This window comes from Lissotriton vulgaris, chromosome 1_1 (assembly GCF_964263255.1).
Source record: "Lissotriton vulgaris chromosome 1_1, aLisVul1.2, whole genome shotgun sequence".
Taxonomy (NCBI): Eukaryota; Metazoa; Chordata; class Amphibia; order Caudata; family Salamandridae; genus Lissotriton; species Lissotriton vulgaris.
In genome coordinates this window covers 1,612,414,768-1,612,429,723 of record NC_141685.1, presented here as the reverse complement: position 1 = coordinate 1,612,429,723, position 14,956 = coordinate 1,612,414,768, and the positions used below count along the sequence as shown (strand labels likewise).

Below are 14,956 nucleotides of genomic sequence, written 5' to 3'. Positions count from 1 at the left end.
TGGCCTTAGATGCTGAAAAGGCTTTTGATAGAGTGGAATGGCCTTACCTTTTTCACAATCTTAAATGGTTTGGTTTATGTCCTAAAATTATATCTTTGAATTTCAAAGATTTTTATTGGATATTTCAGTACACAAAACCATAATGTGGAGACATTACATGAGCAGGTGAGAGTACAACTGAACAGGATTAAGGACATGCGAATGAATATGGCAGACAAAAGCATTAGAAGAGTTAGCCATGGTGGACATTTTTACATTCAGCTGTACCCTGGCTTTTTGTGCGTATCACCACATATTCAAAAGGCCTTAGAGACGGTGGCCAAGAGTAAGAGGAGGAGAGAGAGAGAGGAGGCGTAAAGAAGAAAGGGGAAGAGGAGAGAAGAGAGAGGAGCGCGCCACCATGGATCAAGCTGTTCCGATATTCCAGCGTTACCCAGGGTGTGAAATTCCTGTGCAATTGATGAGGAGTCTGTGGACATCAGGGAGTCAGGATGAGTGGCAAATCATGGAGGTTTATGAGTATTGAAATAGGCATCAAGTGAGTTCCACATTCTCCTTCGTGAGGGTCGCCATGGTGTGGTTTGGAGATTGATGTTGTCTGCTCCTCGGAGGTTAATCACCCAGTTTAACCAGCAGGCATAGCTTGCCCTTTTGGTGTCTTTCCAGTTATTTAGGACGACCTTAATAGCCGCCACGAGTAGGAGGTCTAGTAGGGCTCTGTCCTGTTCTGAGAGCTGTGTTTCCTTAACAAAGCCAAAGACAAGGTAAGGGAGTTCCTTGAGGGGCTTAATGTTGAGCAGTTTGTGGATGAATTTAAATACCCTGTCCCAATAAGATGAGACACAGTCGCATTGGAGGATAAGGTGATCCAAATCTCCCTCAGCCTGCTTGCAGTTCCAACAAAATGCGTCAGGCTGATTTTGTGCGAATAAAGGCGAGCGGGCGTCCAGAAGACCCTGTGCATGAGCCAGAATTTGGTTTGTGAAAATGTAGGGCTTATTTTATGGCTCATGCAGGATTTCCATGCCGCGGACCACATCGGTTCAGTGATGGAGAAAGAGGCGGGAGAAGACCAAAATTGTGTAGATTTTTCATTTATTCTGGAGGATTGTGGGCTTAGAAGTTTGTACAGTCTTGAAACCTGGTGGCCTAGTCTATTTAGGCTGGAGAAAAATGAGGGAAGGGCTGGGGGTGTGGGGGACAAACCGCTTTTGTGATGGCAGTTTTAATGTTTAGGAATATATAAAAATCGGAAGCATTAATTCCAAATTTCTCTTGGAGTCCTGTAAAGGGCAAAGAGCAGGCACCATCGTAGAGCTGGTGGGGGAAGAGGATGCCACTCTTACTCCAAGTGAGGTTGTATAGCATCTTGCCTTTATAAGTGATGCTAGGGTTTTTCCAGATCGACTCCCATCTAGATCTTTTTATTGTTGTATCTAGCAGTTTATCAAATTTAAGTAGGGCTTGCTTGGTGTTAATGAATATGGGTTTCGAGCAAGGGATTTGGTTCGCCCTCATCGATAGAATCGAGATTGGATGAATGTTACCCAGTAGAGCTGTCTCTATATCTAACCATACAGGCGAATAATCCGCGGGGGTAGCCAATAGGAGCCTTGCTTCGCCAGGAAAGCTAGTTGGTATCTCTTGAAGTCAGGGAGATTGACTCCACCTATGGACTTGTCTAGTCTAAGCTTCTGAAGGCTGATGCATGCTTTTTTCCCCCTTCCAAAGAAAGTTACTAAGGGCCTTATCTAATTTATGGTGGAATTCCTGGGACAACAACAGAGGGAGCATGGTGACCAGGTAGTTTACCAATGGTGTAATCATCATCTTAATGGTCTCGAGCCTGCCCCACCAAGTGATGAAACGGGGAGACCATCCATCTAATTGCTTCTTGATTTTTTCGAGGGTCAGGTTTTCATTGTGCTGGAGGGTCTCGATACTGGAGCTGCCAAATTCTATGCCCAAATATTTTATGTAACTACTTTGCCAAACGAGTCCCGATACCCCCAGCAACTCTTTATTGGTAAAAATGTTAAGAGGCTTAACCTCCGCTTTATCGCGGTTCAACTTATATCGCGAGTGTGTGGAGTAGGATACTATAGAGTCCATCAGAGCTGCTATAGAGACTTCTGGCTGTTCAGTAACCACCAAGATGTCCTCTGCATAGGCTGCTAGCTTTACTTTCTTGTCACCAAACGCAATCCAGCTAATATTGTTGTTTTGTTGTATGTCGCGAAGGAGTGGCTCTAAAGCTAGGGGGAAGAGAGAGGGTGATAAGGGGCAACCCTGCCTGGTCCCCTGGACACCATATGCCCACATAACATCAGCCAGCAACCAAAGGGCAAGCTCAAACAGACGCAGATGCCAGGATACCAGCGTCAATGTTAGCAGCGATACTAACTACCGTCTGTGCATGAGATAGCGATGACCATGGTCCCTTGAAGCACGGCCCACCTGCGATAACCCTGAACCGATCTGATACCGGCCATCCGCCTCCTCTCTATTTCTCCTCTACATTACTCCTCTACATTACTCTCACTGTTTAGAGTCAATAAGGCCCAGCTCACTCTGTCAAGGTCGGATTAAGATCAACGCTCTCAGGCATATAAGGCACATAAATCTCGATCCATACGTCGTGCCGATTATCACACTTACATTAACTCTGACTATAGCCCTCTTCATCGGTCCCTTCGCCCGGCCATCTACAGCGCTCTCACAACTCCTTACTCAATTCAAAAGTATTTATTTCGATAAAAATCATAAAAGACATAACAGGACAGTTTACATTTATGGCTATTTCAGACAAATCCAGTAGCAAATATAGCATCCACAAGTAGTAAGACGTTACATAAAGTCAATCTCCATCATTAAAATATAAATAGTTAATTAATAAAATAGTGGTGGATTTTATACCGGTTTGAATTGAATACAGCTTTTCAATTAAAAAAAAATAAACAAATAATCAAACTATTTAAAAACACAAGAATGATTCCAACTCTGTATTTCTATGAAACAGTAACAAGTGACAAGTGCAAGTTTATGTGGTTAAATAAATCACACAACGTATCAGTATATGCAAAGACCTCGAACTCGTGTGATCCACATCCAGTGGAGACATTTTGCGACAGCTACAACCACAGGCTGGGAGTTATTTGTTTTTAAAATTCTCAGTGCCTCACAACCTGTTTGTATACCTAGCTGGAGGCAAATAGGTCTTAACCATGTCCTTCTTGGGACTTTATATTCGGGGCAGATAAATAATATGTGGCAAATACTTTCCCTTTCAGAGGGACAAAAGGGACAAGTGGCACCGGAATCACTGCGCCATTTAGCAGTATAACTGTTGATGGGTAAAGTACCGATCCTAAACTGATGGTATCTTTTCCTGTCTCCGGGAACAGTTATATAGTCCCAATAGCCCTCAAAGGCTGCTGTATGCTTGATGTCCAGAAAAGCAGCGGTCAGGGCGGGGCCACTACAGCGACCAAACCTTTTCTGGGCTACCAAACTCCAATAAAGTTCTCTAAGTCGATTCCTCGGTGGGAAGACATTGGCCTCAGGATCTTGCCAGAGAGTTAGCAACCCCATTGCTTTAAATGTGGCCCCAGCCTCCCTCATCCATGGGATCTTATGGGCCCTGTCTGCATTTCATACATCCATAAATGCCCGAGCATACTGGGACAGTTCTGGGGTAACCCACAATCTTCTCCAGTAGGCTATCGTCCTGTAGCGAGCCATGTCCTCCAAATGCAGACAGCCTAGGTCGTAAAAAAGAGGTGTCAAGGGGGTTGACGCCGGGAGGCCTGTAATTCCCCGTAATTCAACTCCTTACTCCAATCAGGGATTCAACACAGATCCAACAATGGCAGACAAACAAGAAGGTTCGCCCGGAATCCTCCATCTCAGAATCACCCATTAAAAATAAAGGAGACCTATCTAACACCCTAGACACGATCCTAAAAAAGTTGGCGGGGGTACATGATCTTGCAAAATCTACAAAATCTACAAAATGCAACACTGACTCGATGCAACTTGAACTCACCGCAATCAGAGCTGACATGAACGCCATGAACCTCCGCCATGAACCTCCGCCTTGACGAAACCGAACAAAGGATCAGCGACACCGAAGATAAAGCCTCAAAAAGTGCCAAAATCATCCAACACCTACAAGCTACTACCAGTGACTTAAGACGCCAAACTACTGAATTGGAAGATCGCAATAGGAAGGGCATTCTGCGCATCTTTGGGGTGCCTGAAAACTCAGAAAAAGACGCTGATTCATGTGTGTCATTTCTGGAAGCATGGATTCCAACAGTCACTGAGATCAAGTTCCAACATGGGCTGGAGCTGGATAGAGCCCATAGAGTTCTGACTTTATCACAACGTATGACAAGAGGCCCCCGTCCGCTCATATGCAAACCACTCCGGTACCAGCATACGGAAGCTATCCTGCAGTATGCTAGAAAAAAACAAGACATCACCTGGGAAGGAAACCGCATCATATTTACTCAAGATTACTCCAGAGAAACAGTGGAACTACGAAAAAGCTTTCTGGCTCTACGTGAGAAACTATGTGCTAGAGACATCCAATTTTCTTTTGCAGGTCCAGCAAAATTCCGGATCATTGACCACGGGCGCCCACGTTTTTTTTCCAGCCCACACGACCCGTCAAGTAACCTAAATGGCTCACCTCAACAAGAAATGGACATATCAGGTGGCCCTTCCCATAAAAGAAAACCGGAGTCTCACGACAAGGGAAGTCAAGACTAATCTCACAGATTTTACTACAATCCTAACGTTCAGCAGCAGAGTATATCACACCAGGATGATTTCTGAACTACTAGCGCCGGGAAACCCCTTGGTGGGTAGCTGTAGCGCTATACAAATTAAATAAATAAATAAATAAAATGATTTAATCGACGATCCTACTCTCCCAATCTGCCTTGATCTTTATAGTTACCTTAGTAGCGTCGTCACTTACGAACTAAATAGCAGGTCTGCCAGTCTCACGATCCGCAATGTTTGCATAACTGTCTCCATGAAGAATATGCCTTATGTAGCCACATCTCTAGTAATGTCTGATCAACATAACCCGGTGTTCAAGTCCTGTATATGTTTTGACTATGACGATTAATCCTCAGTCTGGCGAGCAAATGGTACCGGGATCCTCAGGTTTGGTGGAACTTGAAATCAAGCTGGTCAATCTTCATAGCATGCTCAGTCTCCAAAAGAAAGGCCGGACGCTGTTTCTTCTTCGAACAATAATCACTGTGGTAACTTCTACTCTATTCACTATAGTACAGATATGTTAAGCAATTGTTATGCAAAGATATTGTTCCGCTAGACATAACCATCTGTATAGCGCCTCAGGGAAATGATATTGTTCGTAAAGTTTAATTAGTAGCTAAGGGTTTGATCTCTACGTAGTACGAAAATCAGTATTTTTGGCACACATAAAAATTGAGAATTGGTTACGACCTCACTGTTTCAGTTACCTATGCATTTTCCTGTGCGAGCTTAGACAGTACTGCCGTCGCAGCTCTTAATATCGAGTTTCAGGGGGGGGAGGGAGGAGTGGAGTGGGGGGTTGGGTGGGGGAGGTGGTGGGAAGGTTGTTCGACATGGGGGGGGGAAACATGGATGTTTCAAGAAAGTTTTTTGCTGTGCTCTATTCTCTTCTCTCCTTTTTCTTTTCCTCTTTTCTTACTATCTTTCCTCTGCTGCCATCATGGACACTGTCCACACGTTACCCGCACCAGCCACTTGTCATTATCTGACGTACCGCTTACTACACGTATTCTAACGTTAAGGACAGATACATACAACATGATTCAGATGTCTCTCTTTGGTCTGCCTAGCCTGAAAATGCAATCCAATACTCCCACACATATAACAGGTCTGTCCCAACGTACATATACTTTCAATCTCGGTCATGGCTCCAGATAAAGGTTTAGCAGCTTGTTTGAATATAGTCTCACTCAACGTTAAGGGGCTTAATCACCCAGTCAAACGTAAAAAGATTTTGGACTATCTTTCTAAAACTAAAGGCGATATAATTCTCCTACAGGAGACCAAGCTTTCCCAGGAGGATGCGGAATTCTTTAAACAACACTGGACCTCCCACACACTAGGTCACATAAAAAGGGGGGTGATCACCCTTATCGCCAAAAAAATCAAATCTAGCCCTGATCTCTCACTCTACCGATGCGGAGGGTAGACTAAGTATTGCCCAACTCCAAAGGGATGAAGACCATATACACATGGCGAATATTTATGGGCCAAACGCTGACCTACCTGAATTCTGGGAATATATCTCAAGAGAACTAGAGAACATTCCCCAAGATGAGCTCCTGGTGGTGGGCGGAGACTTCAACCTCCCACTTGACCCTCTACTAGACAGGCAATCTAAGTGTACCCATCACCCCTCACGTTCTCAGGAGGCTCTATCGCGATTATATTCTAAATTCCACCTACATGACTCGTGGCGTCTACAACACCCGGACAGACGTGACTACACCTTCTATTCCCCACCACATAACTCCTACTCGAGAATAGATTATTTATTGATCTCAAACCCTTTCACACACCTTATTGACGAAACAGGTATAGCTCCCATCTTAGTGTCTGACCACTCCTGCATACACATGAAGCTATCAGGGTCACACACACTTATCCCTCCGAAGAGGTGGCATCATAATGAGGAGATTTTGTTGGTCCCTGAGAACAAGAGAATTATAGAGCTCTCCATTCAGGAATACTTTGAGATAAACTCCCATCCAGATTCGGATACCGCAACTGTATGGGACGCCTTTAAGGCCACAATAAGAGGTACACTAATTGGAATTAGGGCCCGAATGAACAAAGATCTGAACTCTGAATCAGACTCCCTGGAAAAAGAAATTAAACTACTAGAGACTTACCACACCTCTAACCTAAACGACAAGACAACTGTTGACCGTCTGACAAACCTGAAATATAAATATAACGCCATCCTAAGAAAAAGGGCAGGGGTATGGATTAATAAATTCAAGGCGCAGAAACTCTGCGAAGGTAACAAAGCAGGGAAACTCCTGGCGTCCTACCTTAAACACAAAAGGAAACAATTCCACATCACCTCAATTGAAGATCAGGCCAACACCACCTTCACCAAACAGAGAGATATCCTACGCACTTTCCAGTCCTTCTATGAGGATCTCTATAAAAACAAAAATCAATTCAATCCAGAAGAATACTCTAATTATTTAAAATCAATACGCCTACCCAGTATATCCGAGACTGATAAGACTAAGCTAGGGGCCCCATTCACGCTTAAAGAAATCTCGAACGCGGTCAGGTCACTAAAGAATAATAAAGCTTTAGGAACTGGTGGCTTTACAGCTAATTTCTATAAGTCATTTGAAAATCAAATCAATCCCTCACTCCTCACTCTGTTTCAGTCCTTCTCACAAAACAACAAAATCACCCCCTCAATGAGCGAGGCGACATTAATAGTGATACCAAAAGACGGAAAAGACCCTCTGTTGACGAAGAATTATAGGCCGATCTCCCCTTAAAATTATATCTTTAATATCAATTCTCTATTCTAACCCGAGAGCAGCAGTGTGTGCAAATGGTAATACATCTTAATTTTTTGAGTTGGGCAGATGTGTTTGTCAGGGCTGTCCTTTGTCTCAGTTTCTCTTAAATTTAGCCCTAGAACCTTTCTTGTCCAGAATTCGGCAGAATCATGACATTCACGGATTCGATTTCCAAAATACTCACATCAAATTGGCAGCATATGCTGATGATGTTTTACTTTTTATTTCACAGCCTCAGTCCTCTATTCCCACTTTTGCCTCTGTTTTCCGGATATAAATTGAATATAGATAAATGCAAAATTCTACCTTTAACGAAGTACACCTTTAAGGATGATTTTAGTGTTTCAAACTTCACTTGGAACCCACATCATATCAAATATCTACATCGCTCCTTCCATTCCAGATACAATATCTCGCTCTATGGATAATTGCATTGACAGAATCTCCACATTGAATGCCAAATAGCATACCTTATACTTATCCTGGTGAGGTTGTTTAAAATTCTTTAAGAAAATTAACTCTGTGTTACCCTTCTTTTTATGGAATAACAGGAAATCACACATGTCTTTAGCAAAATTGATATGCCCAAAAGTGGAAGGGGTGTTAATTTTCCAGACTTCCCTACATAACATAAGTCTTTTTTACTTCGCCAATCCTCGAGATGGTTCGCGGGCTCTTTAGTGGACTGTGCGTTATGGGTTGAGCTGGAGTGTTCTTTTCTTTTCAAGACTATATATCTTCCAGCCGCAATCTCTATCTACCCCAATACTCAAACATACATGTAACATTTTGGAATCCAGTCTGCCATCATCTAATATAGACTTTGTTTCTTTTCCCAGATCTACAATATGGCATAAGAAGTTGGTTTGGATACCTGGTAAACCTGTGCACTGGAAAACTTGGCAAAAGAAAGGTTTAATTTGGATGCATCAACTGTTTGTACAGGACGAGATAATGTCTTTTACACAAGCTAGCAGACTCTTTAACTTGCCTACATCCTTCCAACTTAAATATGACCTCCTGAAATAAGCTATTCTATCTGCTTGTACCCAGCTTATGTCTCCTGTTGCTTCCACCTCTAAACCTGCTGTCAATAACTTATATACTCTCCTTCGTACTAACCCAAAAGTGTCCACTATTTACAGTTAATTACGCACCTCATGCACTATAAGAGAAAAGACAAAAGTAGAACTTTCCTGGGTCCAGGATTTAAAGGTATGTTGGTCAACAACTCTATGGAACAAAACATGGACTAAAATTAGGAAATCTTCCAGAGCAGCGAATACCACGCAAACGCTTTTCTTTATATACAACAGACTTTTGTTATGTCCAGTCATTTTAAACAAAAGTCACACTGATCTCCCAGACACTTGTTGGATATGTTCCTCTTTGCATGCAGATTTATATCACCTGCTTTTTACCTGTCCGATTGTTCATAACTTTTGGAACAGTGTCTGGTCTCAGATTAAATTATTATTTGAGTCTAGAAACCCTTTCTCTGTTTCTAATATATTTTTGGGAAGTTTATCTCCTGCCTGGACCAATTGCACTTCTATACAAAGATTATATTCCTGTTGATAGCAGTTGCGTTTCAACAAATAACCAAAAAATTGAAAGACTACACCAAACTATCCTATCAAACATGGTGGTATGCTGTTTGCCATAATCATAGATTAGATACAGCCTTTGTATATCAGATTCACATGGCTACCAAGCGTTGGGATTTATGGTTACCTATCACGCTGTTTATTGATGCTAGTGCTAAACGTTCCGTCTACCTAACGCCTACACAACAAGAAGTTTCTCAACCTCCATGACTTTCCTTATGTTGTTACTATATTATTATGATAATTTTAAACCTTTTATTATATTCTCTGTCTGAAATTGTAACCTCCTTTTGTTTACACCAATCTAAATTTACATATCCTCTTCGCCCTCTCCTTTAAAGTATGCTAATCTGACTTTTATACACAATCACTTTGTTCCTCAATTCTAACTGGTTGCATATGACTATTTATTGCTTTATTGTATTATGTATTGTTACTTTATTTTCTCATTAATAAACTTACTTTTAAACTTAAAGAACGCATGTTGGAATAACTCAATGTTGCAAAGTCAGCAGATTATTGTTGGTGGTGCTATACCATGTACGTGAACTTTTTTCTATGACCTATTTGTAATACTGAATGACATATAAAAAAATGTCAATAAAGAACCATGGAAAAGAAAATAACGTATTGCACAAACACCTCGCATAACAACATAAATGACATTACTGTACGCTAGAGTACTCATCCTCGAAACCATGGTATTATTGTGCAACTCATTACAACAACACTACTATCTTTCCACGCTACCCAAGACACTGACAAAGCACACCCCAAGACACTGACAAAGCACACAGCCCCCATCCGATGTACTGATCAACACTTGACCATGATCCCTGAAGGGCAATGAACCACAAATCCATATAATTATAATCGATACATTCATTAGCACTTCATGGATGTTACTCAAATTTCCCTAATGCTAGGAATAATCAAGGGTATCCCATTCCCTGTTCATGCAGGCAGCAAGGTCAGGTACTCTCATTTTGTTTGTTTTTGTATTTAAATTTATAGGGCGCGCAGCTACCCACAAGGGGTCTCCCGGCGCCAAAGAAGCAGTGATTTACGCATCGCAGGTGTTATTGAGAGACGAGCCAGGTCTTAAGTTCTCTGCGGAATTTCAGCAAAGATGGTTCAAGTTTAAATGACGCCGGGAGGGAGTTCCATAGCCTGGGGGCAGCGCAGGAGAAGGCGCGCCCACCCATTCTCATTAGTTTGAAGCGTGGAATATGGAAATTGCCTAGACCAGATGATCTAAGGTGGCGGGAAAGAGAGTATTGTTGAACAAGGGCCTGGAGATAAACTGGGGCTGACCCTTGCTTGATTTTGACGCGATTGGCAATGCGGAGCCAATGAAGGTCTCTATGTAAATTGATACTTGTATAGCGCACTACTCACCCGCAAGGGTCTCAAGGCGCTTGTACGAATACCGCTGTGGAACCCATCCTGGCTTTCCCTGTGAGACGTCTACTCCTGGGCACCCCCAAGGTGGAGGCCAGGCATCCTTAGCGTTGTGGGGGCCGTTGTGGAGATTAAGCAAGCTATTGCCCAGAGTTGCAGAGTAGGACTCCATGATTGGAATAGGCACCGAGGCGAGAATTATCAGGTTTGTGGAATTTTTGAGCCCAAGGCCCGCCGAGGCGGGGAATTGAACCCTGGTCCCGGGCTAGACCTCTGCGTCAGGGTCTGCCGCTCTAACCATTGAGCCACACTTCTCCACTCTAAGAGCCGGGGAGATTGGGGATCTCCATTGGACCTTGCATAGGAGGCGAGCAGCTGAATTCTGAACTAGTTGAAGCCTTCTCTGAAGCTCCAATGTGACTCCGAGATACAGTACATTGCCGTAATCCAGGCGGGAGGTGATTAAGGCGTGGACCACTGAGCGTCTGGTCCCTACTGGTAGCATCCATAATATTTTTCTAAGCCAGCCCAGGATGGAAAAAACACGTGGCGGCCACCTTAACCACTTGGTGTCTCATCGAGAGCGAGTCATCCAGGACAAAGCCAAGGTTGCGAACCTGGGTCACTGGGAGAGGTGGAGGGCCCATTTCTGGAGGCCAGTGCACAGGGCTCCAGAGATGTTTCTGCTTGCCCAGAATGAGCACCTCCGTCTTCTCTCCATTCAGCTTCAAGAGGTTCGTCTGCATCCATTCGGCCACTCGGCTAAGTCCAATTTTAAGGGCATTCCCCTACTAACCTCAATTTTCCTGATTACTCTCATTCCCCTACAACTCAATTAACAACAATATTGGGTACTGTTACTCCCCTACTAATGCATCAACAAAAATGTAGTACTCTCATCCACCTCTTGTGTGCACAATACAGGTACTCTCACAAGCACCACAATCTTAGATACTCTCATGCCCCTTCCAACTCATCTGCAAAATTGAATACTTTCATTCCCCTGTGAACACATCTGTCGAATCAGGTAATCTCATTTCACAACTACATGAACTGATTTGCATATAGCTGGGTCTGAACTGAGGTAGTGAAGTGAGCTAAAGAATGATGATGGATTCAACCCAGATCTGTGAATGGGGGTGAGTATCTGTAAGTTTCAGCACTCCGTCCATCATCTCCTTGTGTTTGCTTTGTTTGCCCTAAGTTGGCAGGATATGCCCAGACGTGAGTCCCTTGCTCACTTTGCCATTGGATTCAAGCTAGCCTGGCTGATGAAGGGTGTTACCCAGAAACCGGTCCCAGGATGCTTGTTTCCGGTTCAGGGAAGACCTGGTTTGGCAGTTCGGGCTGGACTGTTACCATGAGGCACTGGGTCAAGACTGATTTGCATATAGCTGGGTCTGAACTCAGGTGGCGAAGTGAGCTAAAGAATGACCCTGATCTGTGACTGGGGTTGAGTGTCTGAAATGTTTCAGGGCTCCGTCCATCATCTCCTTGTGTTTGCTTTACAATAGCATCCAGCATGACTCCAAGGTAATTAAAATTCTGTACCTTAGCAATAACAGTCTCTATTCTGGGGTTGTTATTCTCAGAAATGAGGTGTTATTCTCCGAAAAATAAGGCCGATTTAGAACTTCCAAAAATGCCCATTATCCCCTAGTTCTGTTGCAGGGAAGCTACGACATCCTCCCATGACTTTCTTTCCAATTCATGTTTTTTCCTTCTAGGGTCATTTTCTATGTATGTCTTGCCAATCTGACCTTTTCAATATTACAAGGTAAAGTATAAGTTGTCAATTTTGGATGTTTTAAAGCAGCAGTACATGCAGGATTGAACCAATTATAAATCGGGAAGCTCTCGTTAGATCTCTTTACAGTTAACATACCAGACACCTTATTACAAACTTATTTGTAACTAACCTACACCTCATGGGGCTTGGCTTCTTTTAATAAACAGCACATCTTATCAATTTAAGCATTAAAAGGTAAGACTGCACTTCGTGCACAACACCTTTATTAATTGGTGAGCCATAATGTGTGTGTAAACAATATACCTCTTCACACACTGCTGGATGTGTACTACAGAAAGCATTGGCGTGTGCACACTAACGTTATTATGAATGAGGAGACTGCATACTGCCTCCATAACAGCAACAGTTTCATCCTCGACCTCTCCAAACAGCCCCACATCACACCTCTTCTAGACTTCCAGTTAGTAAGTCCTTAAAAAACATTTGACATTTTTTCCCATTTCATGTGGACTCCCTTGTTCGGACAGTACTGAAGATCAGAAGACCATCCTGGTTTTTGGACATTTGTGAGGGGATAGTTTAAACAAACTGAAACGGGGTTGTGGTATATTACAATTCATACATATCTAATTTTACCAGGTATAGCACACTGAACCTCACGTCATTCCGCTGCACGTCATTCCCCTGCTACGAAACGCACAATCTGAAACAAAACAAAAATATAATATGCGCACAATGAGAATTACAGTTAGTAAAAACACAATATAGTACAGTCTAACAATGAGCAATGTAGTTTCTGTAAACACTCGCATCGGATGAGTTGCCCAGAACCGCAACTGACAAAGTTTTTCAGCACATCAGAAATAGAACAGTCATGAAAACATGGCAGAAAGGCATAACAGTCTCCTACGCTGATAAAACCCAACGGATCCTCTCCCTTACCAACGAACCCACAGACAGCTGAATCAACTTCCACAGTCGGATTAAGGCCATTGCCACCTGGATTAAAGATAGTAGCCTCAAACTCAACTTGGACAAGACCGAAGTACTCATCGTGGGACCCGACCCCTCAGCTTGGGACGGCTCCCAGTGGCGCACCACATTCTGAATGCCCCCTCGACCACGCATTTTCACTCGGCATCATACTGGACTCCTCGCTCATAATGAACCGCCAGATTAAAGCTGTATTCTCTTCATGATTCCACATGCTCTGCGTGCTTCAAAAGACTTTCAGATGGATCCCCACAGAATCCAGAAAGACGGTCACCCATGCACTCATCACCAGTAGACTCGACTACGGCAATGCACTCTACACAGGCATCACCCAGAAATTCCTCAGGAAAGTACAGAACATTCAAAACGTTGCAGCCAGAATGGTACTCCGCAGCCACATCACTGAATACCTTCAAGAAATCCACTGGCTCCCAGTCAACAAAAGAATTACCTTCAAGCTCCTCACTCATGCCTACAAAGCTCTCCACGATGCAGGACCAGTATATCTGAACCACCGCCTCTCATTCCAAGTACCCGCCAGACACCTTCACTCCACCCAACTGGCCCTGGCAACCGTCCCAGGGATCCTCAAAACCAGAGGCAGAGTTGGCTGGCTGGGACCAGGGGTGGCAGGCGGGGGTGGCGCGGCGAGAAGGGAAGCGAGATTGGGGAAAGAATTATTTACCTCTTTGCTGAGACTCTCCTCATCGCTGCTTCTCTCCTCCTCATCCCTCCCTCTGCCACAACAGGAAGCATCCAGGCTTCACAGAACCAATAACAACACTGCAATGCTGCATTGTGACTGGTCTGAGTGCCGTGGTTCAGCGCTCACACAGGGACTGGGGCCTGGGCATGTTCTCCACCCAGGCTAACATGCAAAGTGCGCATGAATGTTTGGCCTGCCGAAGACGGCTGGCCAAATATTAATGCGCACTTTACAGAGTGCCCACTTCTGCCCCTACAAGCTGCCGCACTGCCCAGGAGGAAAAAATAAACTAACATTGGAGTTATCATCATTTTATTTTCCTTTTTTTACACTGCTTAAAAGCAGTGGGGTGACGCTCCTCTGCCCTTAACGGAGAAGCCACCACTGGCCAGAGGAAGATCCTTCTCCTACCTCGCCTCCAAGACCCGGAACCCTTTGCGTCTCCACCTCAGGCAATCCCCGTCGCTAACCGAAATCAGGAAGGATCTCAAGACCTGGCGCTTCAACTGAACCCCTGCGCCCAGACGGATCAGCAGCCCCCTCTCCTCAGCGCCTTGAGACCCTTACGGATGAGTAGCTGTGGTATATAAACCCCTGACTGATTGATCCTCATTACCCAATATTGGAAGCAAAGCCAGTCCAGAAATACATTATATATTGACTTCCAGCATGAGAGGTGACAGGCTTGTTAGAAACATCAGATAGTGAACCAGAAGCCAAAGAGATAGTCTCACATTAATCTCCTAAAAAGAATACCCATACAGCAAGGGAAACTTTCTTTCTGACAGGAGCAAGGTGCCACCCCAGTGCAACAAGCAAACCTGTTGTTTGAGCCCCAAAACATTCATGAACATTCCTGTGTTGTCTCTGGGAGCTCCCACACTTTACATATCCCACCTGTACAGCTCAGCCGGACAAT

At 43.9% G+C, this 14,956-nt stretch overlaps 1 protein-coding gene across 3 annotated transcripts in view; it reads right to left on the bottom strand.

Moving 5' to 3' along the window:
• Window positions 1–14,956, bottom strand: part of LOC147750890 (uncharacterized) — a 132,891-nt gene that overhangs the window by 114,345 nt on the left and 3,590 nt on the right. Inside the window, exon 2 of one of the 3 annotated variants that reach the window (XM_086918531.1) lies at window positions 12,975–13,041. The exons of 1 other annotated variant lie outside the window; for it this stretch is intronic. The gene's annotated coding sequence lies outside the window, so the exon portion shown is untranslated. The remainder of the gene's footprint in view (window positions 1–12,974; window positions 13,042–14,956) is intronic. One more of the 3 variants, XM_086918540.1, reaches the window with a different exon arrangement.